The sequence below is a fragment of the Melanerpes formicivorus genome, unplaced genomic scaffold (genome assembly GCF_026170545.1).
Source record: "Melanerpes formicivorus ecotype bairdi unplaced genomic scaffold, bMelFor1.0.p_v2 SCAF_56, whole genome shotgun sequence".
In the NCBI taxonomy this organism is placed as follows: domain Eukaryota; kingdom Metazoa; phylum Chordata; class Aves; order Piciformes; family Picidae; genus Melanerpes; species Melanerpes formicivorus.
The window spans coordinates 3386915-3414374 of record NW_027142408.1 but is presented as its reverse complement, the minus strand read 5'-3'; the positions used below and the strand labels follow the sequence as shown (position 1 = coordinate 3414374).

Sequence of the window (27460 nt, the reverse complement as noted above, 5' to 3'; positions counted from 1 at the left end):
GCTACAGCTTGATGGTGGAGTATACCAGAGGGAGGGCCCCTGACCTTCTCCAAGCCAAGAGAAAGCTCCAGACCGTGAACTGGGCAGAAGAGGAGAGAAGCCCCTGGCTCTCTCTGAGCCAAGGGTGGCTTGACTTATAGCCACAGAATCTGGGAAGACACCGGACAGAGGAGCAAGCTGTGAGTACCTGGCTAATTTGCTACAGAATCTCACTTGTGGGGAGCTGCAGAGTGCAGCAGCTTTATTTCCAATTTGAATTGCTGTATTGGGAGTTCTTAGATCTGTGCTGAAATCCTTTAGTAGGTTTGATATGTGAAATGTCTCACTTGCAACCAAATAGCAGAACCTCTAAGTATAACTTGTAAATAAGTTGCAGTGGTGTCTGAAGATACCACAGCCCAAGATATTAAATAGTAAAATATATAAAAATAGACATTTCATGACATGGAGGAAAGGGAATGTTGTGCTGTCTCAGCAGCTCAGGGGCTTTCAAAGAAGCTGTTTCTGAAACCCAGTCTGGGCAGGAATGAAAAACACAGGGAGACGCAGAGAAGTTTTGGGAGACACAGAGAAGGTTTGGGAGACAGCAGTTGAGGAGGGGCTGCTTAGAAGAGCAAGGGAGAGATGCACAGCTGAAGTTTTGAGGTGATGGAAGATGAAAGACTCCAGGGACTTAAGCAGAGTATGCAGAACTTGTGTGTTCCAGATGATATTTTCTGAGTGTTCGCTCTAACCTAGTTAGTTTGGTTTTTCTCTGTATCAGAACTTGCTAAGTGCCCTAGTTTAGGTTATAATGGAATCTGGCATCTTGAGTTAGAAGTCTTTGGTTTGGCTAGGAGTTGTCACTTGCAGTGTACGAAATGTAGGTGTGTGCCTCTTGAGGAAAGGCCTGGCTAAGTCAGGGTGCTGTATCATTCCATTGTTGGTTTGTTTGCTTTGGTTTGTGGGTTTGGTCTTGGTGTTTTGCTTCTTGGAAAGCCTCAGCTTCTGAAATCAAGGAATAACAACAATATGTTGATTAAACAGGATTGCCCAGAGCAGAGGGAGGAGGAAACCTTGAAATATACTCGTCTGAAACCAAAAAGCTGGGGGGGGGAACTTGTGAAAAACCCCAGTAAGCCCTCCCCTTGTATTCTTTTAAAACCTTATGTTTGAACTGGTCTTAGGCTTTTTGTAAACTTGAGGCTGCTAATTCTTTAACTGGTTTACTTCTGTGTTGTCAAGGGACTGTGCATAGAGAGCATCACAATACCATAAGAAGTTTTACACTCCCTGAATAATAAAGCTAATGATTAAATAGATTTCTCTGCTGTGATGCATTGTTTAAGGTGCTGTCTTCCTGCCTGCATCCTGGCAAATGATAGGGATTAAAATCCCACACAGCATTTAATTAACACCAGTGCTCTGGCTACAATAAAAGTTGAACAGATAGCTCCAATGCTTAGAAATTGGTGTGTATTTTCTAGATTGAAACACACAGGGAAAGGATTAAGTTAATAAATTGTTGCAACCCTCTCTCTTGGCCAGGGCCAATAGATCCTGTAGCAACTGTTGGTTTTATTCTAAATCAAACATAGAAAGAGATGATATCAACATTTAAATGGCTGTTCTGTGTTATTACTACGTTCTAGCATGGCAGAATATGGATAACTTGACTCTGAGGTGTTTGGAGTCTCCTGTGCTTTGGTATAATGTTTCTTCTTGCATTTCTCTGTGCCTAGCACAGGCTTACTGGAACTGAGGGTCTGGCGGGGTGGACAGGAAAGAGTTCTGATGTGTGGATCACAATCAGGGGATGACCCAGTGTCAGTGCCATAGTGAACCTGTGGTGTGGCTGTGATGGGGGCATCGTGGGGAGCAGAATGTAGAGACACCATGGGATCATTTCAGCAATGAGGGCTGGAATCTGAATGGGGAGGCAGGAGTCAAGGTCTCTTTGCTCTTTCTTCTGCACCTATGGTAAACCCACCACTAACCCTATTATAAATCAAAGCATCATCACATTGCTTCCTGAGGTGTTGGCTTTGTGGTTTAGTGTTCTGCCTGAAATTTGAGCTACAAGTATTAGTCTGGCAGGAATTTTCCACTTGAAGTCTTTTTCCTCCTGATCATATTCCAGTTTAGATTCTTTTTCTTGTATATATGAGGAAGTCAAACTCAGCTTTAATTTGTGATTGTTCTGCCACTCCTCCGCCACCTGACATGGTGCAAACCCCCAGTACCTTTCTGATCCAACCAGTAAGCAAGAGCATAGGCAAACCTAACTGGATGAACTCTGAAGTATCCATGATGTGTTGAGGAAAACAAAGTGCTTGCTGGCACAAATTTGAAGATGACTCCCTTGTGTTCCATTAAAAGGATGAATGTGTCCTAATCACAAGTCCTAAAATAGTCTCAAACTCCATCAAAAGAAATTCATTCTGTCCAGGTGCACCTCTTTCCCGATAAAGTTTTGATGGTAGATGATAGATGGTAAATATAAATTAGCTGTACTGGATCAAAGACCAGCTGTAATGATGGGGAGAGAAGAATGGCTGCATTCATCATAGCAGAAAGCGGAGAGAGACACAAAATGCTACTAGTTAAGCTCAGCTGAGAATATGTGAAGGGGAGAAAAAGGAGAGGAAAACTAAGATATAGAAGAGATACTGTGAATCATCACATACAATCTGTATCCACATCTCTTAAAACATGATTACAGAAATGTGCAAAGGCTATTATTTTCCAGAAGGAGTCCTGCAGATCATTTAAGATCATCTCATTATCCTGGCACTGAAACCTCTAAAAACACTGTGCAAAGGGCTTGCATTGCAGTTTGCTGTTGAAATATTGGTGGGTTTAATACGAGCATTAGTGTTCTATCAAAATACAAAACACAAATACAAGCTTCCAATAGTCTTAAAGGTTTTGCTGAGAGAGAAATCTGCTTACAAATGAAAGCAAGATGAGTTCTAGTCAATAAGAAAACCACATGCTATGGATGCTAAAACACTCTAGATTTTTCCACATGGAACTCTATTGATTTGTGAAGGCTTACACTAGAAGTAAAACCCCCACAAACATCAAGTGGAGTTGTTCTGAAGCTGTCCAGTATTTATCACAGCTGGACAATCCCTCTTCCACAAAGCTCAGGATTCAGTTGGAAACACAACACTAATTGTCCTGCTCTTCTGGACTTCTGTTGTCAGTAATCCACTTTCCATGAGAATCTGATCCTTTGCACCAAAAATTTGCTCCCTCCCGAATTGTTTCATGATTAAAATTGATTGTTCAAAATGATCAGCATTAGGATCCAGCTTCTGAGCTTCGTTAAGCCTGCAGGTACAAGCCCCAGAACTTGAAGGACACTGGGGGTGTAAAGGGGAATCTAAATTGAAGGTAAAATGCCAGAGGCATTAAAGAACACAAAGTTTCTCTGTAAAATGGTCACAACTGACCAAAGCAAGTTCATCTGAATGGGTAGGAATTGCTCATGTTTGCATTGTCTAGTCACAAAAAATACATCACATGTAACATATCTTAACTACAGTAAATATTTACACTAGAGCCCACTGATTAATGCAGGCAGCCACTCTCTCCTTTCTTTTCTGCATACCTGACTGTTGGTAGGGCTCATATGTTAACTGAGGCACAGCCAGGGAAGATTTTACTGGGTCTGTACTTCATAAGCCTTTGCAGAGAGACCTTATGTGTTTATATACCACTTATAAAAGTGGGATCCTGCCTTATCCTGAAATTAGATCAAATAATTCTAATAGCAATAATAGTCATGGCAGTGGTAATAACAGCCCATCAGGCTCACCTGACAGCTACATGTTAGCATGCCTGATGATATCTCAATTGATACCGTGCTCTTTGAAGCATTTGAAAGCTCAACTGATGTAATGCAGGATTTCTTTGGCCTTTCTTTAAGAGCTATGCTGAATAAGGACACAATGGATCTAAAATGAACAGATAATTCATTTCCACACTTATGCATAACAGTTTAACCTCCACACACAGTCAAGTCATTGAAGGTTGTATTTGTGAATTTCTTTGCAATTATGCCTTCATTGTGAAGAAACTCTGCTGCTGACCTACGTGTGCCAAATAATAGGTTGGCTCTTCCCAGGACCTTGGACCTGTGAGCTATCTCCAAGATCATCCAACACAAGTTACCTATTAGACAAACCAGAAGTTCTTAATGCTCCTTACTGTGAGCAGCTGAGGATAAAAGACATACAAGAGCAGTTCATTAGAAGCCCCCTCTTTGACATCACAGAAGTATTTAAGTGGTTAGCTCTGCCTCTGATTAGTAAATAAGTGTTTGTCCTTCTGAGGAACTATTGAAGCCTAACTGGGACCAATGCAGAAGGAAGTTCATGGTTCAGCATGCTTGTGGGCTGACTCTTTCCCAGGCTTATGAAAGACTTCTACTGTGCTATAGATGTTGTAAGTCTTTACTTGGGTTTCCTTCAAAACTATGGGAGAAATGTTACTTCACAACACATCTTTTGCTATATTGATGTGGCTTGCTGCAGTGTGGCTGAAGTGACAAAACATGAAGAGGGCATTTTTAATAGGTATTTATAATTCCTGAGTACCTAGATGGTGGAGTACTAGACATACTCTATACAGACAAGGTTTATCTTTTATTAATGTGATGTGAATTATGTCCCCTGTCAGGGCTTTTTGCACCAGGTTAAGTCAGTAGCATCATCATCCTGGTGCATGCAGACAGGCCCTAACTCAAACCAGAAAGCAGCATGTCTAGTCTTCATGTGGCTTGTTCTACATACTCCAGGAGCCATGTGCAGTTGTGTGGTTTTTTTTCTTCCTCCCCATAAAATGAGCCAAGCTCTACCTATGCAGTTTTCATTGCTTTTAAAGATTTCCTTTGACAACACCAATCAACCTGCCTGCCTTGACAATCAGTGCTCAATGATGCCTTGGCATGTGGCTATTCATACTGCAGTTGTGGCCAAAGTGGTCTAAAAATGTAAATGAAGCAAAAAGAGGCTGTGCACCTGCAAGCATGCCTGGCTCTTCCAGCTGCACATTATCATTTCTTGCAAGTTTTACCTTTCATGTGCTTGAATGCATTGATTTAAGCTCATGAACATTGGGTCTCTGTTATCAGTCCCTTGGTAACTGACTGTATTTCCCCATCAACTCTCACACTGATATAAGGTCTTCCTAAGTTGTCTCCTCTTTCATAAGAGTGGTTGACAAAAAGGTAGACATAGTTCTGTTTGCTAATGCTTTGTTTACATGGAAGCATCTTGGAGCTCTAGATAGTTGGATGCAATTTAGAGCTATTTTAGGGTCATCCTAAAATATGCTCTCAGGGCTCCAATAGGACCATGAGTAGAAATGTTGGCAAATAAAGGCCCTCCTGCTCTCCATGTGGGACCTCCCTTCATCAACCCAGCTGTCTATTTATATACATATCATTATTTGTAATATTTCTTGTTCTATATTTAGTTTGCACACAAGTAGATATATAATGAAATATTCTTTAAGCAATGGGGAGGGGAAAAATCCCATCATTAAAATAACAAATCACTCAATGTTAAATGCATATAAAGGAGAGCTGAGATTTTCACCTGATGGCTCATTTAAGAAGTCAAACTTTTGGTTTTAGAAACCACTCTGGTGCCCACTTTGGATCCTATCAAATAAACATTTTGAAGGTTGTGACTTCTATGCAGAACATTTTAATTGTCTTTGATAACACAGGCAGTTCCCCAGAGTGAAATCCGCCTATATTTCTTACTTTCTTATACTTTGCCAGCATTTGCACAGTTGGCTTTCTTTCTATTGAGCTGAAATGCTCATCTTGGGAAGCACAAGTAATTCTTTTTGGTTGAGAAAAACATCATGCTGTTGGTTAGTAGTAATCAGAAGTCATTGAAGTGTTTACTAGATGGCTAAGCAATGGGACTTACTAATAGCTCTTCCTTCAGAAAGGGTTATCAGCCTCTGCTTCACTTTCATGTTTTGTGTCTTTTATCTGAAAAGCACTTTTTAGGCCTACAACTCATGACAAACATAATGAAGGCCCATGCAGATTTCAGATTGCTAATCAACTCACTTAATTTGTCAATGAATGCCAACCTATCATATCTACTTAATGTATGGCACGCCTAAAATAAGCAGAGCCGCAGCGTATATTAACACAAAGAGGGCATTTCACTGCCAACAAAAGACTCTTGTACACAAGTTTTAACAATGTGTTACTGATTCCCAAATGGTGTGTTGCTGATAGCAAAACTTGCCTTGAGAATCATCCCTAGAATGCGTAAAGCACAGCACCCTTGTGTTTGCTGAGCGTTCCTGGTAACAGAAGCAAAAAGCTTTGTCCTTGGGAAAACAAATTAATTCCAGATCAGGATTCAAAATATTGGGTAGCTAGAATCCCATGCTGCTGAGTTAGTAGCAGTTAAATCCATTACCAAGAGATGCACAGCTCAACCTCCCACTGCTGTGAAGACCATGCAGGTATCATGAGTTAAGATGAATTGATGGCATCGATATCAAGAAGATTCTGGAGACACACAGACATCCTGCTTCTACCTTAGGATTAGCACATCTGCTGCTACTAAGGCTCAAGTTCTAGCAATACCTGTAGAGGTTATGGAGGCCTCTCAGCAGCTTTACTGTGTTTTTAAGAAATTCAGAATGCTTGTGTGTGAGCTGCCAGCTGAAGAGCCACATCAAACACAGAGCTGGAATTTTAAACCCTAAACTTCATGTTCCTGTGCTCTCTTTGTAAAGCTAAGCAGCACTACTGCAGGATTATTGTAGCCTCCCAGTCTGAAGGGGGCTACAAGAAAGCTGGGGAGGGACTTTTTAGGGTGTCAGGGAGTGATAGGACTGGGGGGGATGGAGCAAAACTAGAAATGGGCAGATTGAGATTGGATGTTAGGAAGAAGCTCTTCCCCAAGAGGGTGGTGAGACATTGGCACAGGGTGCCCAGGGAGCTGGTGGAAGCCTCATCCCTGGAGGTTTTTAAGGCCAGGCTGGATGTGGCTCTGAGCAACCTGATCTAGTGTGAGGTGTCCCTGCCCAAGGCAGGGGGCTGGAACTGGATGATCCTTGAGGTCCCTTCCAGCCCTAACAATTCTATGATTATCTTGGCAGAGGGTAGGTGACAAATATCTGTATGGCATTCTGTTCATGTTTGGAAAGCGAACACTGCTTAGTATCTGACCGATTTATTATGTAGCTCTGCAGATAATCTGAATCTCTGCAGCACCATTTTGTAGCAGCAAATCCACACATCTTACATCTCTGGTCAGAAACTATGCAACAGCTGTAGTTTAAGAACATTTTTCATGTAGATATTGTCATCTTTCCCTTAGTAGTGATGGTTTGAAATCAAGATGCTTTAAAGCACAATTTCAACCTGATCTAGCAACTTAACACAAATTCTCTTAGTTCATTCAGGAAAGCTTCTCTTGTATGAATCATTGTACAGAACTTGGATGGGGATGCTCACTGAAGAACACCCTGTGAGTAAAATTACTAGGACAGAGGTCTGAAACATTTAAGATCCTTGTTAATAAGGAAAGTGCTTAACTCATTCCTCCTTCTGTAGGCAATTTAGCCAAGGAGCTAAACAATCCACTTGTAAAATGCACTAAAGACACTGGCAGGGCAATGGGATTCCATGATGTCCTGAGGTCTTTCCAGCCCCTAACATCCTGTGATGTCAGTGCAATGCTCTGTCTGAAGATCATGCATTTTGGTGCTAAGCTTAGCTTTGCTATTGACTGTGTGTTGGAATACGTTGTACAGCTCCTCAGTACCTGAGCTTGGCTTTCTGTAAGTGGAAAACCAACTCTTTCTGCTGTGTACTGAGATATATCCTGCTTTGCTAGTGTGGAAGATCTGCTTTGCTAGTGCTGATAGAATGGTGCTGAAGTCTTGGACAAATGCTGGTAGGGAAGTAGCTGGTGCTATCTGAGGGACAAGCATTCAATAAGTTATTCAATGCAAACCTTCCTTTCAGTCCACCCACCAACACATACTTAATGTGTTAATACTTACCCCGTCATATTTGAATGTGGGAGCTGTTGGGAAGCTCCGAGGCAAGCCACATGCTGAAGCTGCTGGTCCAAACACCTGCCCTCTTACAGCCAGTGCTGCTCCTGGGGCTTAGGGCTGGCCAATAAACTAACTTTAGGGGGAACAGAAGATTGCAACTGGGGGGAAACTTGACAGAAATGCAAACGGGGAATATTAAGCCAATATGAGCATTATCTTCGAAGCTTGCCTGGTGGTAGTGCTGGCCTCTAAGCATCCATTTGCAAGTTGCACAAAGAAAAGAAACAGCACAAAGGAAGGTTCTGAACCCCTAACTGTTGTAACTTATCCACGCACTCCAGAAAAAACTACTGAAATCAAGGCAGTGCTCTTCAGCAATGTTTGTTCACTTGCTGCAAACGTGTCACAAATCTTCAGTGCAGCAGCTAATATTTCACGAGTGATCAAATAAACTGGGATGTGTGTTCTAAATATGTGGCTTAATGAAAACAACTTAAAGATTTATGCTCCATTTAATGTACTTAGCTGAAGTCTCATGGGATTGCCAGAGGAGATAAAAACTGCAACGTGGGTTAATGCTTAGTTATCTTCTGGTTAACTCATATAGCTTAGTAATCAAAGGACATGAAAGGAAAACCTTTGATAAAAATTAGCCCGTTTCAAAATTCCACAAAAGGCAGCTGCCTTTAGATGTAATAAAATGTAAACTCTTCTACTTGCAGAAAAGAGCTCAGAGCTGAACTGCATTTGCAATTTGTAAACAAGAGCAGTGTTTTTAGTTGCTGGGTGTCCTAATGTAAAAATCAGTGTGGGGAGAAAAATGGAGAATGTGAAGTGCTGAGTACTGCTGCTGTGCCTACACATTTCCCTCTCCCTGTTGTGCACTGGCTTCTGCAAGGCAATAACGGGAAGGGGGAATTCTGCAATGTAGACTCTTGCTAAAGAAAGAAATAAACTGGGTAAATAGTCAGGCAGGTCCCTGGCAAATTCTCAGCACTTTTGAAACTGAAACAGTTTGTTTAATCAGGACTCTTGATTTTTAGAACTGCATCACCTTGAGGGTGGATATTGGAGTGATTATGAAACGCTCAAGTGGTGTAGCACTGCTACCAATGCTGAAACAGAAATTGCTTTGTAAATAAGAATTACACCTGATTGCTGCTGTGCTTGAGACCAACCTGCCAGCCCTCCCAGCCCTCCTGCTCCAAATCTTCTTCCAGTCCTCATGAGTGCAGGGTTTGTGTTTGAATCCTGCAGGATAACCAAATGCGTGTTAGGAAGTGCTCAGCACTGAATGGCTGTGGGAACAGTCTTCACTTGCTGCCATCATGCAAAATGTGCTGGCAATAAGCAAATAATCAGCCTGTAGAAGAATATTCCTCTGAAGTGTTACATTACATGAAGAAAATGATCAGAAAAAGCTGAGACACTTCTGCATGGGTGCTTTTTGCTGGTTTGGGGGGAAGGAGGGGCAGGCAGATCTGCTACCTGTGAGTGTGCCTGATACACTTCTGCACTGCTTGTCCACAGATACCCCTGAATCCTACCCCTTCACTTCCACAAACAGGGCAGAAAGTGATGATTCTGCTGGTACTCCACATCTTATTTGCCCTAGCGAGTGTGGGCCTGAGCTTAAGGTTAGTAATAATGTTACTCCAATTCATAATAGTGACCATGAAGTAGATTGGCTGCTGTCAGATGCAGCTTTTGTCACTGAGAGATTTGGGAGATCCAAGAGAAGAAAAGGGGAAAAACCAGCACAAAAAGAAACAACAAAAGCAACCTTTGGAAGAGCTGTGGGACTGTACAGTGTGAAGCTCCATTTCAATGTTTGTAATGCCAAAAGGAGGGACTTGAAAAATCTGCTTTCTGACTGTCCAAGAAGACAATGAGAGAGGAGAGGGCATGCTGAGAGGCTGTATCAGTAACACTAGAGTTCCCCCTTGATGGCTTAATGTCAGCAGGGCTAGTCTTGTTGAAATTAATCCAGTCATCATAATGGCATGAAGACATGCATTTATACCTCTATTGACTTTTCACGTTCACAGGATAATTGTTGTAACATTTCCTTAAAGGCCAGAGACCTTTTGATGATAAATATATCTCATTACATGGAATTTTGTATGTAATCATCCCATGGATCTCAGTGTAAATCAATGGATGCATTTACCATATGTTAATCCTAGCATAACAAGCCTTTAACCTATTTGACTTAATTGTAGGCATATCATTAGACTTCGTGTGTAAAAATGCCTTTTCCCCACATTTGCCTTAACCTCTTTCACTCTTGTAACTCTTCTGTGAATTATCTGGCAAAGAGATCATCTTGTCTGCTTCTCACCTTGCTTGAATGCAAACCTGGGGGGGCTGTGATACCACTATTTGCTCAGTTGATGTGAAGACAGGCAGAGCTAGAGAAGTCCTGAGTGAAAGTTTTTAATCCATTTATCCCTGGCAAAGACTCCTGCTGTGCCTCACTGAAACACCTCCCAGTTTAGCAGTGGAGCATTGATCAGCTCTGAGATTTTTTCAGTCAGCAGGGAGGGCTGATTTCAGGTAAGACAGTGTTTAAAAACTTCATAAAAGAAATATTGATAGCAAAGTATCTCAGTAACCCCAGTCTGCAGATAACTAGAAATTAAAGCAGACACAAAGCAAAATGAAGGAATCTGGGGCTTTGTTAGAAAAAAAATCAATTGGCAAAGCCTAAATTGAGGATGGAAGTGGAAAATATTCAGATGTTCTCCCTGTCTCGTGGAAGAAGGATGAGATCACTGAATTGCAGAATGGGTAAGGTAGGAAGGGGCCTCTGGAGGTCATCTGCTCCAGCCCAGCTACTCAAGCAGGGCCACCTAGAGCCAGGCTTGTCTAGGAGGCTGTTAGTATCTTTAAGGGGGGACACCTCACAATCTCCCTGGGAAGCCTGTAACAGTGCTCAGCCCCCCTCACAGAACCAAAGTGTTTCTTTACACTCAGGCAGACCCTCCTGTCTTTCACTTTGTAGCTATTGCCTCTTTGCCTGCCACCTAAGCATTACTGAGAATTGCCCAGCTCTGCCTTCATGCTCTCCTTTCAGATAGTTATATACAGGATGAAATTGCCTTAATTTGCAAGGGAAAAAACCACACCAACAAACCAAAACAATAACAAAACCCCCACCAAGAGCTAAACAACCTAAGGTACTACTGCTAGCAAAAGCACTCAGTAATCAGAATGGTGAAACACTGGGCTCTGATGGAAGCTACCTAACCAGAGGCTTCAAGAACGGGGTATGAAATGTCGGTGGTTGTCTAGTCCCCTGTGATCTCCCTTCTGTGAAAGTGGTTATACTGCATGATCTCCTGAGGTGGCTTTCAGCCTCACAGCTCAGTAATTCCATTACTTTCCTCCTTTTAGTTTTCCCCATCCTATTTCTTTTAACCAATTTTAGAGCACTGCATTCACTTGAGCATGGACATACCCCTGGGACCCAAAGCTGTTCTAAACTGGTGCTGGTACCATATGGCCTCTTGAAAATGTAAACAGATTTTAGGTATTCACTGAAACACATACTTCAACATGCCAGGAAACAAACCCCACAGAAGCATGCTTCTTTCATGAAAATGCCTTATTCATGTGATAGTATCAGCAGTATACTAAGAAGAAATCCATTGATATCCTAATTAAATCAGCTTAAAGACCCAGGATGTAAGTAACAGATACTCAACTTCAGATTGCCAAATGGTATTTAGCCATCAGGAAGTGATGGAGAAAGACTGAGAGAGTTGGGGCTGTTCAGTCTGGAGAGGAGGAGTCTCTGAGGAGACCTTATCATGGCCTTCCAGTATCTGAAGGGGGCTACAAGAAAGCTGGGGAGGGACTTTTGAGAGTGTCAGGGAGTGATTGGGAAGGGGGGGAAAGGGGAAAAAAAACTAGAAGTGGGTAGGTTCAGATTGGATGTTAGGAAGAAGCTCTTCCCCATGAGGGTGGTGAGACACTGGAGCAAGTTGCCCAGGGAGGTGGTGGAAGCCTCATCCCTGGAGGTTTTTAAGGCCAGGCTGGATGTGGCTCTGAGCAACCTGATGCAGTGTGAGATGTCCCTGCCCATGGGAGAGGGGTTGGAACTGAGGTCCCTTCCAATCCTGACAAATCTATGATTCTAAGTAACCTCTGGGTGATCAGTGATTCTGTCCAAGATTTTATCACATATAGGGGGAGGTTCCAGGGGAGTGAGAGGAGCAAATGCAGTAACTGGGTTTAAAAACCAGGAAATGGGAACCTTAGAGTTATAGCCCAGCTGAAGGCATCCAGAAAGACCCAGCAACAACTTATTAAACAATCCAGCTAAAAGCACTGAGAAGATAACAAGGTGAAAAGAAACAGCCAGCACAGATTTGTCAATAGCAGATCTCATCAATCTAATGTCTGTCTTTGACAGGATGAGTGGATAACAGCATAGCAGAAGGCAGAAGACTTGATAAATCCTGACTTCAGCAGGGCTTTCAACGCTGCTCTGCACACTGTTCTCATAACCGAGAGAAACGTGGTCTGGATGACTGCACGAGAAGGTATGTGACCAAGTGGTTGAGAAATGGTGCCCAACATAACAACTAGTGCTGATTCTTTGCCTGTCTGGAGGGTATTTCAAAGAGGCTCATGCAGGGGTTTGTACCTGTGCATCTATTCCAGCATGATTTTCACTGACAATCTCCATGGGGTGGGTGAAGGACATGGTCATATTTGTAGGGAATATCCAAAGAGGAAGTGATAGGAGACAAGAACTGCAAAATACTTTGGCAATTCAATCAGAACACAATCTCCTCTTCAACTCCTGGAGACAGCATTCACCAAGTGTGAAATGTAAAGATACATGCAAAGTACTAAGCTTAGAGAAGTTGATGAGCAGTCATTAAATGATGAATAAATAGGGCAAGATGAATGTAAACCAAACAAACACAACAGGACACAAACCAAACTGTTCCTTACTGCTGCAATGAAGAGTGAAGCTGGATTTGCACTCTGAAGTGTTGTGTATAAGCTATTGGAGGTGATGTTCTTGATGTTCTGGGTATTGCTCACACCTCTCCTGCAGTAATGTTTCTCACTTTGGTCACCACAGTTCAGGAAAGATACAGACAACACAGGGAATCCAGAGGAGAGCAACAGGAATGATAAGATGCTTGGGAAATGTGACCTGCAATGAAAGATTGAAGGAATTGGATTTGTTTAGTCTGGAAAAGGGAAGACAGGGGAAGTGTGATAAGGTCTTTAAATATATAGAGCTTGCTAGCAAGAGTATGGTGATCAGTTATTCTTGGGGCCTTAGTGGGATTTGCAGAAGAGGAAAGCAGTCCCATTTGCAGCAAAGGAGATCAGGCTGCAAGGTTTCCAATTGAAACAGCAGTCGAGGGTTGAAATAGTTTTCTGAGGCAGGTTGCAGATTCTCTTTCACTGAAGACTTTTAAGAACAAATGAGATGTTGTTTGGTTTATGTACTGTAAGGATAGCAAAGGAATTATCTTGTGCCTGTAGATACCTTCCAACCCTACATAATGGCAATTCCCATGACAATGAAGCATTGATTCCACAGATACTCAAAAGGATGCTGTGGGATGCATCTACAGACTTGTCTCTTGACAGTCATTGGTATGATTGCCTTGTGGACTGTTCTGTGGAGCCCAGAAATTAAAGAGCTCAAATGACCTCAGTAAGGTGTCATCTTCAGATAGTAAATAATGTGAGTTTACACACATGGCTAACAGGAGTTAAGAAGATAGCCTACTTACTCCTCTCATAAGTGACGTGAACACATTTCTCTTGGAAAGATGAAACATGGAAATATTTTGTTTCTCAGAGGAAAAATGACTGCTTGTCAGACTAGGAACCAACAAGTGACTGAAAAGTACATAAAGAACATATCTGCTGGGTTGGCAGCCTCCTATCTTGTTACAGTGAATTAGACACCATAAAATTCAGTGATTCTGTAGCTGATGACAATCGCCCCATAAACCAAGACAAATATCACAGTCTTTGATCAATGGGAGGAACTCACTGCAGCATCTGTACCTAGTGACTACCATAACCATTCTTTCCATGTTCAGATGAATGTCTCAGCATAAACAGGGTGACATGAGCCAGAATAGGAACTAAGTGCTGCTTAGCTCTAAGAATGCATAAGTGTTGGGTTGGGTTTTTTGCATCATCAAAAGAAACTTGTTAGTGGTAATGAGAGCTGAACTGCTCCTCTGAGAATTTCCAAGGGGTAATGGACCTGCTTTGCTAAATCAGCAGACAGGGATGCCTGATGCTGTCTTACTGATACCCAGCACCCAACACTCACAAGTCAAGCCCCTACAATCCATTCAACTGGTTCTAAAATACAGCATTAAAGTCTCTTATAAGAGTTTGGTTTATTTGCCATCTGGGTTTTGAGCCTGCAGGGCAGACCCAGTTCATATTTTCAGCCTTTTCTCAACAAATGTTAGATTCATTTGCTTTTTCAGTTTTGTAGGAAGGAGGGAAAGAACTAGGGAAAAACACCTATTTGTAATCAGACCTTAATACCTTTCTTGTGATAGTTACTCTTCGTCCAGATGTAGGTGAACTGCTTTGCCTTGGCAACTACACTGCTTAGCTAAATATGTGCTCATGCCATGTGGTTTTCTTTGTGACACCCCCTGACTGTGGCTTATAAAACAGTACAGGCCAGAGACCAGCCTCAGGACTAAACAGGAGAGAAGCTGAAATTCCTAAATGAGACCAGCAGTGTGCTTTTGCTAAGCCTCACTTTCATTGGCCTCAGAAAAGCATGCCATGTGTGTGCATCTCCAGATGAAGCCAAGCGACCAGCACACTTCAAAATCCAGATGTTAAATTCTCCACTTAAATGGCATGTGCATGAAAAGCAGGGAAATTCTGTTAGCATGAAATGCCCACTGGCAGTGTTTAACCTCTGGATGTTCAAACTAAGCTGTATTGAACAGGAGGGTTGCTACTGGGAGAAAGAATTGCAGTTAGTTGAAAGAAAGTAGGAAAATGTCACTTTGGATTTCTCCCATGCTAGATTCAGATCTGTGATGGAAGAGAGCAGGCTGGGCACCTCAGTCTTCATAGAGAACAATAAGAACACCCAGTAGATACATGCAAAAGGAGCTATTTATATCCTATATGACCATATACAGCATAGCAACAAGAGACTGTTCTGCATATAGATCCAGATGGGTGTCCCACTTGGATGGGTATTGAGAGGGAGATGATGCAAACAGAGGCACACAAATGTTGTACATATTTACACTCCACAGCCCTTCCCTTATCTCCAGAACACCTCTCTCAGCAACAGCACAGTTATAGCCTTTTTTTGAGACCTGATGGACTTTCCCTTTACTGTGAGGACACTAAATTAACTTTAACCTCTAATTTGTGATTTCATTTTGTACAAAGCAAAGTCAAAAGCCAGCAGGTTACTGCTGGAGCATTAGCGAATGTGGCATCTCCACTGATACAGTGGGTGGGGAGAGGAAGCTATTAACATGTCTGTAACACTTTGCTTTATACACAACTACCCTGCTTTTAACTCCAGCCTTGGCTGCTAAGGTCAAGCAAGACAGAGCTGACTAATAGTGTTGCTTTCCTACTGCCTTGTGGCATTCACCCCTGCCACGGCAGGACAGCCCTGGGCTGGAGGAGTAGCATAAGGCCTGGGCTGGGGAGGGGAGACAGGAGCTAATCAGGGCTCTTTATTAAATGGAGGATGATAGAGAAATAAGTGTTATATAAGTTATATAAGGCTGTTGAAAAGAGAGCTACTCAGCCATTCATGAAACACTGTCATGTTAACACAATGAATGGAACAAGATCCCTTAGTGTCACACAGGTGGTGGACTTTCGCTCTGCATGAAGACCCCTGAGTGCCCAAATTGTTCCAACCAAGTGTAAAGAAGCTCACAAAACATAGCTGCCAACCCATTGTCTCAAGTTTAAAATAAAAGCAGAGGTGATGAAATGCTCCAGCAATAGGCTCTTTCCTCTACCAAGGAAGAAGTAATTCCTCTAATATGTCCCAGTGGAGCAGATTTTGTGCTGCTTTCCCTCTAGAGATTTCCAGTCTTCAGCCTGTTGATCTCACACACACAAAATAAACCACCAAAACAAACACACACCCCGAAAAAACCCACCCATGAACAGATCTGGAGTGTCTGCTTAGCCTTTGTTAAGCATACATTTATTTTGAACCTTTATTCTTAGGTTTAAAATCAGGTGAAATAATTTTCACTTGTGCACCACACCAGGTGGTTCATTTTCACAGTATCACTAAGGTTGGAAGTGACCTTGAGGATCATCGAGTCCAACCTGTCATCCCAGACCTCATGACTAGACCATGGCACCAAGTGCCATGTCCAATCTCCTCTTGGACACCTCCAGGGATGGTGACTCTCTAAGGAGCCTCTGGATTAGATAGACATTTGTAGAAGATGATACCCTGGGAAGAAACTGCACATTCAGTAAGGACAGAACTGAAGCTTGCTGAGGCCTCTGAAGCATTGCATCTAGTTCTGAGATCCCAGTTCAAGAAGGGCACTAATAAACTGGCATCAGTTCACCATCAGAACCGCAAGCTGGATGGTCTGTAAGGAGAGGCAGGGGGAGCTAGTCTATTCCAGCCTGGAGAAGAGGAAGCTTCAGCTGGCTAAGAGCATCCTGCCAGTATGTGCTGGGAGATTGTTTCCATTCTTTTTCAAGAACAAATAGGGTAAATCCCTATATATTAATAGCACAACACAGATGATACAATAACCATGTTCCCCCAGTGATCAGTACATATACCATATTCTGTGTGCTAGAGGAATATAGGAATCTCAAAGGCAATTAGGAATCAATGAGAGTCTTAAAAGTCAGCGTAAAGTGAAGGAAATTTAGGCTAAAATGTTTTGTCTCCACTTAATTCCCAGTCAATAGAGAGTGACAGGTAATGTCAGAGCAGCAGTCTCTGACTTGAGCCCTTCAGGATATTGTTTCTCTCTGTCATGAGAGAGATGACACTGTAATAGGGGGAATGATTTCATCAGGAAAACTGATCTCCCTTAGTCTCCCTCTCATTCCTTCTTCTAGATCTCTCAGAGTCAAGTCCAGGAAGAGCGTTCTGAGTTAGCTGAACTCGAATTTTGCTGTGACATTTTCTTTCACTGGCAGTGTTCTCATAGCACAACACTTTACTACTGAATTATAGCAGAGGGAGTTTCAAAGGGATCCCCCCTCTAAATGACTTTAAAAGCCTGGAAGGTCCTGCACAATATGCCCAGCTGAAAGAGAGCTCTAACTTCTCCTCCTGTGAGTCGAGCCTATTTATTCAGTGAGGCTGGAGCTGCCAGCACGGGAGAAGGAGCAGTCCTCGGTCTGAGTCTATGAAGAATTCAATAATTTGTATAAATGTAGAAATACTACATTTTCATTTTTCTTTGCAAACATTTAATTTCCAGTGTTGCCTTTGGTAGTTACATGCCAGAAATCAATTAATAGGAATTCATGGGAGTGTAGAATTGGCAGAATGCACATCTGGATTCATTTCAGTGGAGTCGGTGTGAGTTACAGCTGTGAAGGTGAGCATAAAGTCTGGGCTGTGTTCCCCTTCTCACTGGAAATGTTCAGCTGAAGACTGATGCCAGGGCCATCGTCCTGACTAGATTGAAGTCTTTCCTTGCCTGTATCAGAGCTAGGCAGACAGTGCTGGAGTCTGAGTATCAGCAGAGTTCTTACAGAAAGTCAGAGCCGTGCTTCTTCCCCCTACGGGTCTGGGCTACTGTTGTGATGTGAGGACAGGCTGAGTACAATAAGAAACATCTGGGCTTCAAACAGGCCCCATTAGGGGATTTATCTTTCTAGTAAACATTGTACTGATCCCCTTAAATGCCACTTATCAAACTCAGAACTAAACCATCTTTTGTTCCTTCATAGTTATTTTCAAAGCAACGTGGATACTTGGTGTGTCATGCCTGCAGGAGAACAATTCTTTCCCAAACAGTTGTTTACATTTGGGCACTGTCTCCGGACACCAGAAACAGTGCAGTGTCTCTAACCATGAGGCTGCTGGTAATGTGGAAAAGAGAGCCACAAATCATCATTTGTTAAACATCTTTTTTGAACATGTCAGCAACACAAACTTGATGCTTTTTCCCCCCCTGCTAGTAGCAAAACAAGGAATTTCTGCAGTGTGAACAGAGTAAATGCTAACTATCAATAGCATATAACACCCACAGGGAAATGACCAGGTGAATGCATCTATTTTTACAAGGCTAACCTGCTGCACACCTTAACTACTGCAGACCTTGTGAAAGCAAATGGTCATTATAAAGAATGATGGAGAGTTCTCCACACAGAAGTCTTCAGAAAAGCTTCAGATACACTTCAGAGTAGTTTGCTTCAGCAATGCAGCCTCACTCAGCGTATGAAGTCTCTGTGTGTACACAGGAATTCTTGTGCACTTGCCTGGGGGTTTGCACCCTGGTCAGGTTTTCTATGGGACTGGGCTTTATGGGCATCGTATTGAGCTGGGGCAGAATCTCACCAACAGAATGGCACAGGCAGGATGAGTTTTTCATCTCAGGTCTCTCTTACCCCTTGCTTCTTGGGCCAGCAGCTGAGGTGTCAATGAGCACTCCACTGGGGCTTACTTTGGTGAGAAATCAGAATTCAAAGCAGGAACAGGAGAAACTGGGAACAAAACTGGGAGCTGTGTAATGATGTAGCATATTGTACTAAAAGAAAGTAATCCTTTTTGTCCCATTGTGTCACATCCAGTTTAGAGTCTCCCTGAGCCTCAGCAGTAGCTCCTAGCTGTGGGTTAACAAGCTGCCTGTGCCTGAAGTGAAGGAAAACTGAGTAGGCAGGGAAATGAAAGGTCATCAGAAATGCTCCTCGGTATAGAGGGAAGAGTTTTGGTGCTAGTAGTTGCCCTTGACTAGCTAAAATGGGCCATAATGGGAAAGAGATATGGGACAATCTACTGCCACACAGTCCCACACACATTAGGATAATTATTCCCAAGTTACAGCACACCTGTCTCACCTTGTCATTTCTTTTTGCTTGGTTTTGTTTTGGGGGGTGGGTGAGTGGTTGTTTTTCATGCTAATGTATTACAAGGCTGTGGTAATAGCTAAAAATAAAGTAGAAAGTAATTTCCTAAAGCATGATTTTGAATACATCACCTCATCTCAAACTCACTCCAACACCACTGCAGAGTTAAAGGAAAATAGGGATGTTAACAGCACAGTGAGTACAGAACTGGGGGAAATAAAAACAAGGCAACTGACCTCTGTTGTGAGAGTCACAGCCAGAAAGCTGCCTTCTTAACTTTTCTAATTCCAATTTGCATGCAACAGATTGTGGCTTAAGTATCCTACTGAAGTGCTCAGAGGAAAGCAGTGAGATTTAGCTCTCACTTAGGCGTTGTTAAGAGTGTACATCCTGCATCCAGAGTAGTGCCCCAGATTTTTGTGGAGCGGCAGCAGACACCTCGGCATGAGACTTAGAAAAATCATTAGAGGATATGTGATCTTATGTCTTCCAAGCAGGCAAATCTATCACACAAAATACATAGGAGTGAGGATAAAAGGCCCTGTTGAAGTGGACTGCACTCTGGTGTGGCCGTTCTGTGAATAGCTATTTTGAAAGTTAGTTTAGAAAATAATTAAATGTAAAGTCATTTTAATATACAAAATGTCTGACAGGAGCTTGAATTCCAACCCTTAACCCTGGGGGGGAGAAGGAAAAAAAAAAGATAAAATAAATGTAGATTAAGAAAGGATTTGAATTCCTCTAAAATCCACAGCAAATGTTACCATTTAGTAATGACATTCCCTTTCCATTTGACCCCAGCTTGACACAATGAATTGCTCTGAACATCCTCCATCATGTACAGAGAGTCTTGCTTCTTAACTCTTGCTTTTCTAATTTCCACACACAAGTACATTAAAAGGGATGTTAAGGCTGTGACACAGAACAATAAAATCTGCAAATTCACAAGTAATTAGGAGCCATACTATACCAAATGTTCTCCAGTGCAAAAGGGCTGCTAATACATCACAGGGAAGAGAGAGTTCTAGGAGAAAACAATGGACCTTTCTGATACATAATGCCACGTCCCCCTTTCACAGGGAAATGGAGTAACTGCAGCTGGTAAACAGAGCCTGGGAGAGTTATGAATGCTTGTAAAACAGTATGGCCAGCACCATTCACTCAGAGGTATGGCAAACCAAAGGACTGCCTGCAAGTGTTTTAGACCTCTACGTAAACCATGCTTATGAAAGCATGAAAGGCACCTTCATGCCTACCTTTCTTTGATCTTTCCTCATGATTTGCTCCAAATCCCATTGAAATCAGATGGGGAGAAGCAGGGATCAAATAGTACAGAGCTGAGAGTGCCCTGATTCTTCATCTGTGTGGGTGAGTGCCCGCTTTCATGGGAGGAAGGCTGACTGTGACAAACTGATGTGAACAAAGACTCAGATACTTCCTTTCATTAGATGGAGTTTTTGCATCAGCTTCTTACAGGCTTCAGGCAACAACAGAGTTAAACACTAAGATGTTGTCAGAAGCACAGTGTGGCACAGTAAGTAGGATGGGATTTCTTATTGGCTCATAAGTGTCGGTGAGATGTAGGCCTACATCATAAACCTCTAGGAGATAACATTGCAAGTTCTTTGGGAACCTGCTTTGAAGAAGGGAAGCAGGTTCTGGATTGACTTTTTCACATGTCTGAAACACCCAGCACAATTGTGAGAGCTAAACAGCATATTGGCAAGGTTCAGGGGCATCTACATTTTGCCCAGGGAGAATAAATGGATGACAGTATTAACTCTCCCACCTACTTATCAAGAAGGTATGAGGTCCAATCTCTGAATATTGCAAGAAACAACAGGAAATATTTTTTTGCTTCATTTTTCTAGCAGGTTTCCCCAAAGGTCTTCCACAGATACTTTCTCAAGGCCAAGCTATCAGCGCTTCTGCAGATGCAGCCTTGCCACAGTGCAAGGCTGTCCAAGTTGGAACTGCTATAACTGCAGCCCGTGCCCCCTCCAGAACTACCTGTTTGTACTCTAGTCACAATGGTGACTCAGTAAAGGCAGCAGTGATATGAATGATAACAAAACAGTGGTTATATTTTGGCAGATTAGCTCATTCCCTGAATCAGCACACAGAGCAATTTCATGACTGGCAATAAGCAGTCAAGAGCTGCTGAAGGGAAAGCCATTACAGGTCTAACCTAGGTGGGATGACGCCACTGCAGCACTGGGTCTCCTCCTTCTTCTGTTCCTAGTCTTTCTTGACCTTGTGCAAAACTTTCAGTAAGTAAAAGCTAGCCAACCTCTTTTTACTTCCATTTTGCAAAACTATTCCAGGTAGAGACCTGTCTCTCTAGCTGGAAAGGAGGCTGATAGCTGCATAAGAGAGTTTAACTTTTCCTTACTGACTGCATGCCACTAAAGGTGCTGGTTACGTTTTCCACATTCAGAGGCATCTGACTCAGCCTGAAACACAATTGTCAACATTTGCTGATGGTACTTTGCCTTTTTCATTAGTTTTTTTTCCCTGGGAATTGAGGAACAATGGAAAGCAGATTCTTTTTATTTCCCCCCTAAATGAACAGACCAGCAGTATGCTTATTCATAGGCTCAGTGTTCATTTCTTACTGGTATGCAGATGAGCATTGTGAAATTGTTTCCAGTTATGAAATTATTGTGCAGGCAGCAGTTGTCTGGCAATGAATGCCAGAACTCTATTCCTTTTTTATTCCCTCTTTTTCATGTATCATTTCTCTGTTTTGAACGCATCTTCCAATCAGAGAACAGAAAATGGCATCATTAATTCAGGTGCTGAAATGTCAGTTCTTCCACCAACTGGAAAAAAACAGCCAGTTGCCTCTAAACTGAAGCCCAGTTGTAATGGATACTCCTCCTAATGTCAGGGAGCAGCAAGCATGAGGCTGCTCCAAGAAGGAAGGCAAGCCAGGAGATGATGACTCTAGCGCAGGCAGAGGCAATGTCCTCACCAGGGAGACAGACAATTTTTTCTTAAGAGAATAACAGCAATAAGAGCCCTTGAAGCAGATGTCCCCACTAGATGCTAATAAAAGAAGCATTTTACCATAGATGACTTTGGATATCTGAAGTAGTTCTGTCAAGGTCCTTTGTAAACACTTTTTAACTGTCCTAAGTTTGGGAATATTTTTTCACAGTCCCTTCAAATTATCCTCATTTGGAGTCTTCCTTCTAGTGGGTCCCCTCAGTTATTTATTGGCACTTTGACCACTGGTAAAAGAGCTTTGGTCACCCACTGGCAACTGGAATGCACCTATTCACCTCTAGGAACTCTTCCTCATCATTTACCAATGCTAGCTGGAGTCTTTTCTGTATCCCAAGTCCTGTATGCCTATGTGCATCTCACTTATCCTCCACTCTGCTTTCTCCTGTCACTCCTACATCTCTTATTCTAGAACCATAAGGTCTCTGATGCTATCACTCTGATATCTCCTGTTCTTTCACTCTAAGCTCTCTTGTTCTCTCACCCCTAAATATCTCTTGGTTTAGCAGGTTTCTCCAAGTTTCACCCACTCCTCAAGTCTGTTGTTGTTTGTTGTGATCTGTTGTTGAAAGTGTGAAACAACTAAAGAAGTGTGTATTTTGTTTGAAAGATAAGGTAATTGTGTTATTTCCTTGCCCATGTTTTTAACCTCTCTATGATCCTTTGTATCATTTCTTGTTTCTAGCAGTATCTCTCAGTCAGCTTAGTATATAGTAATATTGTTAACATGCTGGTTGCTGCTTCATCTCAAGATCATTAATTACATTATTAAAGGCTGGAGCTACTATTTAAGAGTACCACTGCCCTCCACAGGAGAGTGGCAGACATACTCAAGTGTGTCCAAAACACCATCTCGGTAACAGCCACACCTTAAGAGCCTTCATCTCATCTGACAGAAACCATTGATTGTCAGTGCAGTGGTCTGAAAGGACAGAAACATGACAAGGCTGTGTTGCCTATATTGGTGAGATAACCTAGGGAACAAAGGCTCTCAGAACCTGTGCCCCTCTGCTCTCAATGACCAGTGCCAACTGGCTGTTGGGTTGGGGGTTTGGGGTTTTTTTTGCTTCTGGGAAAAATATAATGAATGAGTACCCCCTCTGCAACTTTTCCACTTGATCAAGAGTAGACAGAAAAGGTAATCCTTCGTTCTTCCTCTTGTGAAAGCCACCTCTTCCTCTGACTTTCCTCTCTCCCTCTGTTAATCCATGTCTCCCAGAACAAACATTCCTTGTTCTTATGCAACGTTGTCCTTTTGGAAGCTCCTCAGTCACAGAGAACGCCTTAAAGTTCAGCTAAAAACACTTGAGTCTTAAAGCTGATGAAATAATGTAGTGGATGATTTCTCCTGTCAATCCAATGCAGTAATTATCCTTCACTGAGAGATCTACACCTTCCTCCTCTCAGCTTTATCTTTCCTGCAGAGCCTAGGAAGAGTCCCAGTCTTTTGTAAAACTCACTTGCACAGTCAGTAGTTGCTACTGAACCAGATAAAGAAGAAAGCCCTCATTGCTTTCTTAGTGCCACTTAGTCTACTGAACCGCATCCTTAGTTTGCTGTTGTCTGGTCCTGGTTCACCACTACTGTAAGTCAGTTGGACTGCAGTATGGCAAATGTGGAACAACTGAATTTGAAAACAGGAAGTATTTTTCACAGGGGACCATTTCTTTGGGTGCCTGAATATTTTTCTCTTTATCTAGAAGCTACTGATTAACTGCATTACAAAAGATCAGTTCCCAACACAGAGAATTAGGACTGGCCACATCACTCCCATCAACATTAACAGATGTGCTCATCTGTAAAGTCAGTCCTTTACCTTTACAAGTAGTGAAGTATTCTGCGATAAGACCATCACAGAGGGGAAGTGAGTAATATTCACTCTTTCACTTCTGGTTCACCCTGGAGTGACTCCGCTATGAGTTGTCTCTTCTTTTTATTCCCCTATAAATAATCACAAGAGTGGCCAGTTTTACCTCTCATTAGTTATAAATAACCCTGAGAAGGGTTATCTCGGGGGAATTTTGGTGCTGAAGCTGCGTGTCCTTAACAAGAAGGATTTATAGTGGGAAATACAGAGAAAGAAGCTATACCCTTGGCATTGCAATTAAGCTTTTAAAAGCTCAGATAAATCGGTGTTATTTGTTTTTTTCCTTTCTTTGATGAACTGATAAATGTCACTTGGATATTTGCATGAGCTCTGAGCAGAGAAGCTGCCTGCCTTCAGAAGGAAATAGCACGCACACTTACTCCTCCTCTACTGGATATAAATTCTAAATACTACCTTGGCAGAATTATGAACTAAAAATGAATGCTTTTAAAGGCATTTGTGAGCTCTGGGGAATAAATGATAGAATTTTCTTGCATTTCTCCTATATGCAGATAACAGATACACTTAATGCAAGGAGGAAATAGAATTTTAATAGAATTTTTAACTAAAGATCTTGAAACAAAACTAGACATACATTTTAATTGAATTTCTGGCTCAAATTACAGCAAACCATTATAAATCATTAGGAATCAGTTTTAAAACTGCTTTCACTTTTCCCCGTATTACAAACACAGAGGTAAGCTTTTACAGCTGCAGATAAGTGTTAATAAATTACCCGAATTTCAAAATTAATGGCTGCCCGGCTGCTTTGGGGAGATATCATTGTGTTTCATGAATATTTTGATTTTGTGATTAGATCAAAATGCACTGAATTCCTAAACAGTCATAACTAAGGTCTGCTGATCATAAACTGGGCTTTTTTTTTTCTCTTCATAAATTATATTCCTCGCCAATCTGCTGATATGGAATAATTAGAAATTGGTTGCCTGCCTTTACTGTAATATTTGCATGACTTTAGATCTCCACCTACTGATCTAGTGGCTGGCAGGAAATGTACATTTTGTACCTTTCTAAATATACCTTGCCTGCAGAGATAATGGTTTATATTGTGATGTTAAGAAGGTTTTTATTTGCAAAAAACAAAGAGGTGTCACTTGCCAGCTCTGGAAGACATTGATTAGGCTGTTTATGTCATTCCTATTCAGAACTTATTATTTACAGCTTTCCTGTTTCCTTTCCTTTGTAGGAGATAATGATCTGTCTCTTGTAAACTGTTTAAAGTGTGCCTATTTTCTCTTTTTTTTTTTTTTTTCCCCCCCCTTTTTTTAGGGAGTCTTGAAATGCATTTTCTGGAAGGCCAGCATATTGGATCGGCACGTGAATGGCGTAAAAGACGGCGTATTCATCGGAACGGATATCTGCTGCCAGCATCTTTAAATTAAGTGGTACACAAATATTTAGAGTTGTGGAAAATGAAAATTGCAAATCCATTTTTCATTGTGGGAGGCACAGGTATCTCAATGTGGTTCTGTAAGACATATATACTCCATAATTAAATGCACTTACACTTGGGGAACTGCTCATTTTAACGGTGCTGTACAAGTTCCTATCTGGGCTTTTCTCCTACAGATCTTCTGTGAGGGAAGGGAGTGTGCATTGCTGTCTGGCACTCAGCTCTCAGAGCGGCCTAAGCACACAGTGTCCCTGTAGATTCTTTATGACCAGGTTCTTTAGGGGAAATTTCAAGTACAGAAGGGTGTCTTGGCCTTTTGGGCACAAGCAGTAAAGATTTAAGACATTTGTTAACGCTTACCGTACCCCGTATCAAAGACAGGCTGCAGCCTACTGCATGACATCGATGATAGGAGAAGGACAGTGTTTGGGATATTCAGGACAGTGTTTGGGATATTCAGGACAGTGTTTGGGATATTCCGGACAGTGTTTGGGATATTCACATGCTAAAATTAGAATAATCCTCCATTTAAAAAAAAAGAAAGAAATTGCCAGCATTGCCATGGCTCTGCAATGTGAATGGATAGATCAAGGAGAAAATCCTGATGACAGGCAAAATCTCCAGCCATTTCACAAGACTCATAATTTATTCTAGTGATACCATCTCTTTTTGAATAAAAGTTGACTCTGCTGCCTATTTTCTCCCCATTGCTGCTGCAGCTTTTACTGCAGCCTAGTGAACAGCCTCTCACTCCCATACTGGACAACTGGTCCTGTAAACTAAGAATGTAAAGTGATCGATGAAAAAGCTATTAATTGCTCACAATCATGCTCTTTTATAGCTGTTTATCTCACTCTCCCTGGCAGTGTGACCTATTTGCATTAAAACTTAATACTGAGTTTCATCATATACCAATTTCAACTCTCCCTTCAATTAAATGTTTTTTTCCTTCTTAAGATACACAAGCTCAGTGTCTCCACTTGTGGAACCACATCTACTGGTTTATGCTTCATCCTTAACCTTCAACATTAATCTGTATAGCGAGTTCTTTTTCAGCCCTGGAAAATCTCATGGTGTGGCTAAGCACAGCTGCATCCTTTCCGCTGGTCATGCTGGAAACAAGATTCCCTGGCAAGTTTCTAGCCTGGCTCACTGGCTGCACATCAGTGATTCAGAGACTGGCAGTTGTTGGCCCTCCTTCAGCACATTGTTGCTAGCCCCTTAGTAAGTTCTGTTCAGAAGCAAACTTAAATGGCAAGGTACATCACATGAAGGGACTTGCTCTAGCTGCACAGGTAGGGCACATTGCTTAGACAAGGGGATCTCTGACCCACTGCCATTAGAGACACAGAAAACAACAAAGAAGGAAGAGGCTTTCCTAGCACCAAACTTTAGGTACTCTATATGTCTAAACTGGAAACCTTTGGCTCTAAAAAAGGGCTTTTTTTTCACCAAATGTTTCATACAGGAAATTAACTTACGTGGCACTCTGTCTTCATTAGCTATAGTGGGAGCTGAGAGAAACCAGCCTCCTCTCTTAGGCATGTAAATTAGGCATCTACAGTTGGCCAAGGAGAATACCAGTGAAAAGAAAAACTAATTATACACATAACTAATGACCACAAAGACAGCACACAATGCAAACCCTTGCTAGGTAAAATGAGCCTGTTTTCTTTCTTCTCCTAAACAGTTAAATTACAATCTAGGACATAATCTGGTAAACAAGACTGAAATAGGCATAAATACCCAACCAGGCTGGTGTAGCCTCCAGAACTAGTGACAGCCAAACACAATTTGGTGCTCTGTGGAATAGAGACCTGTAGAGAGAAAAAGCACTTGGCCTAGAGTCGGGGGTGGGGAAGAAAGATGTTTTACTTTGAAAGCTATGTTTGACCAAGATATCCTCAAAAAGCACGATGTAGGACACGAGAGCTGCTGTGGTTACACCACTGAAGATTGTCTTATTTGAACCTGAAGATTTCTGTGAGAATCCTAATTCTACCCTTAGGCGATCTTCCTAACTCCCATTGATGTGAGTTCCTCATGGGACAAAGTTTGGGCTGGAGGATTGTTAACTGGTATAATTCTTATGAAAA

At 42.0% G+C, this 27460-nt stretch overlaps 1 long non-coding RNA gene across 1 annotated transcript; it reads left to right on the top strand.

Moving 5' to 3' along the window:
- LOC137452548 (uncharacterized) lies at positions 1-25662 on the top strand. The gene is made up of 3 exons (XR_010990111.1): positions 1-179; positions 12446-12575; positions 25241-25662. It is a non-coding gene; the product is annotated as an uncharacterized lncRNA (long non-coding RNA).
- The last annotated feature ends 1798 nt before the right edge of the window (positions 25663-27460 follow it).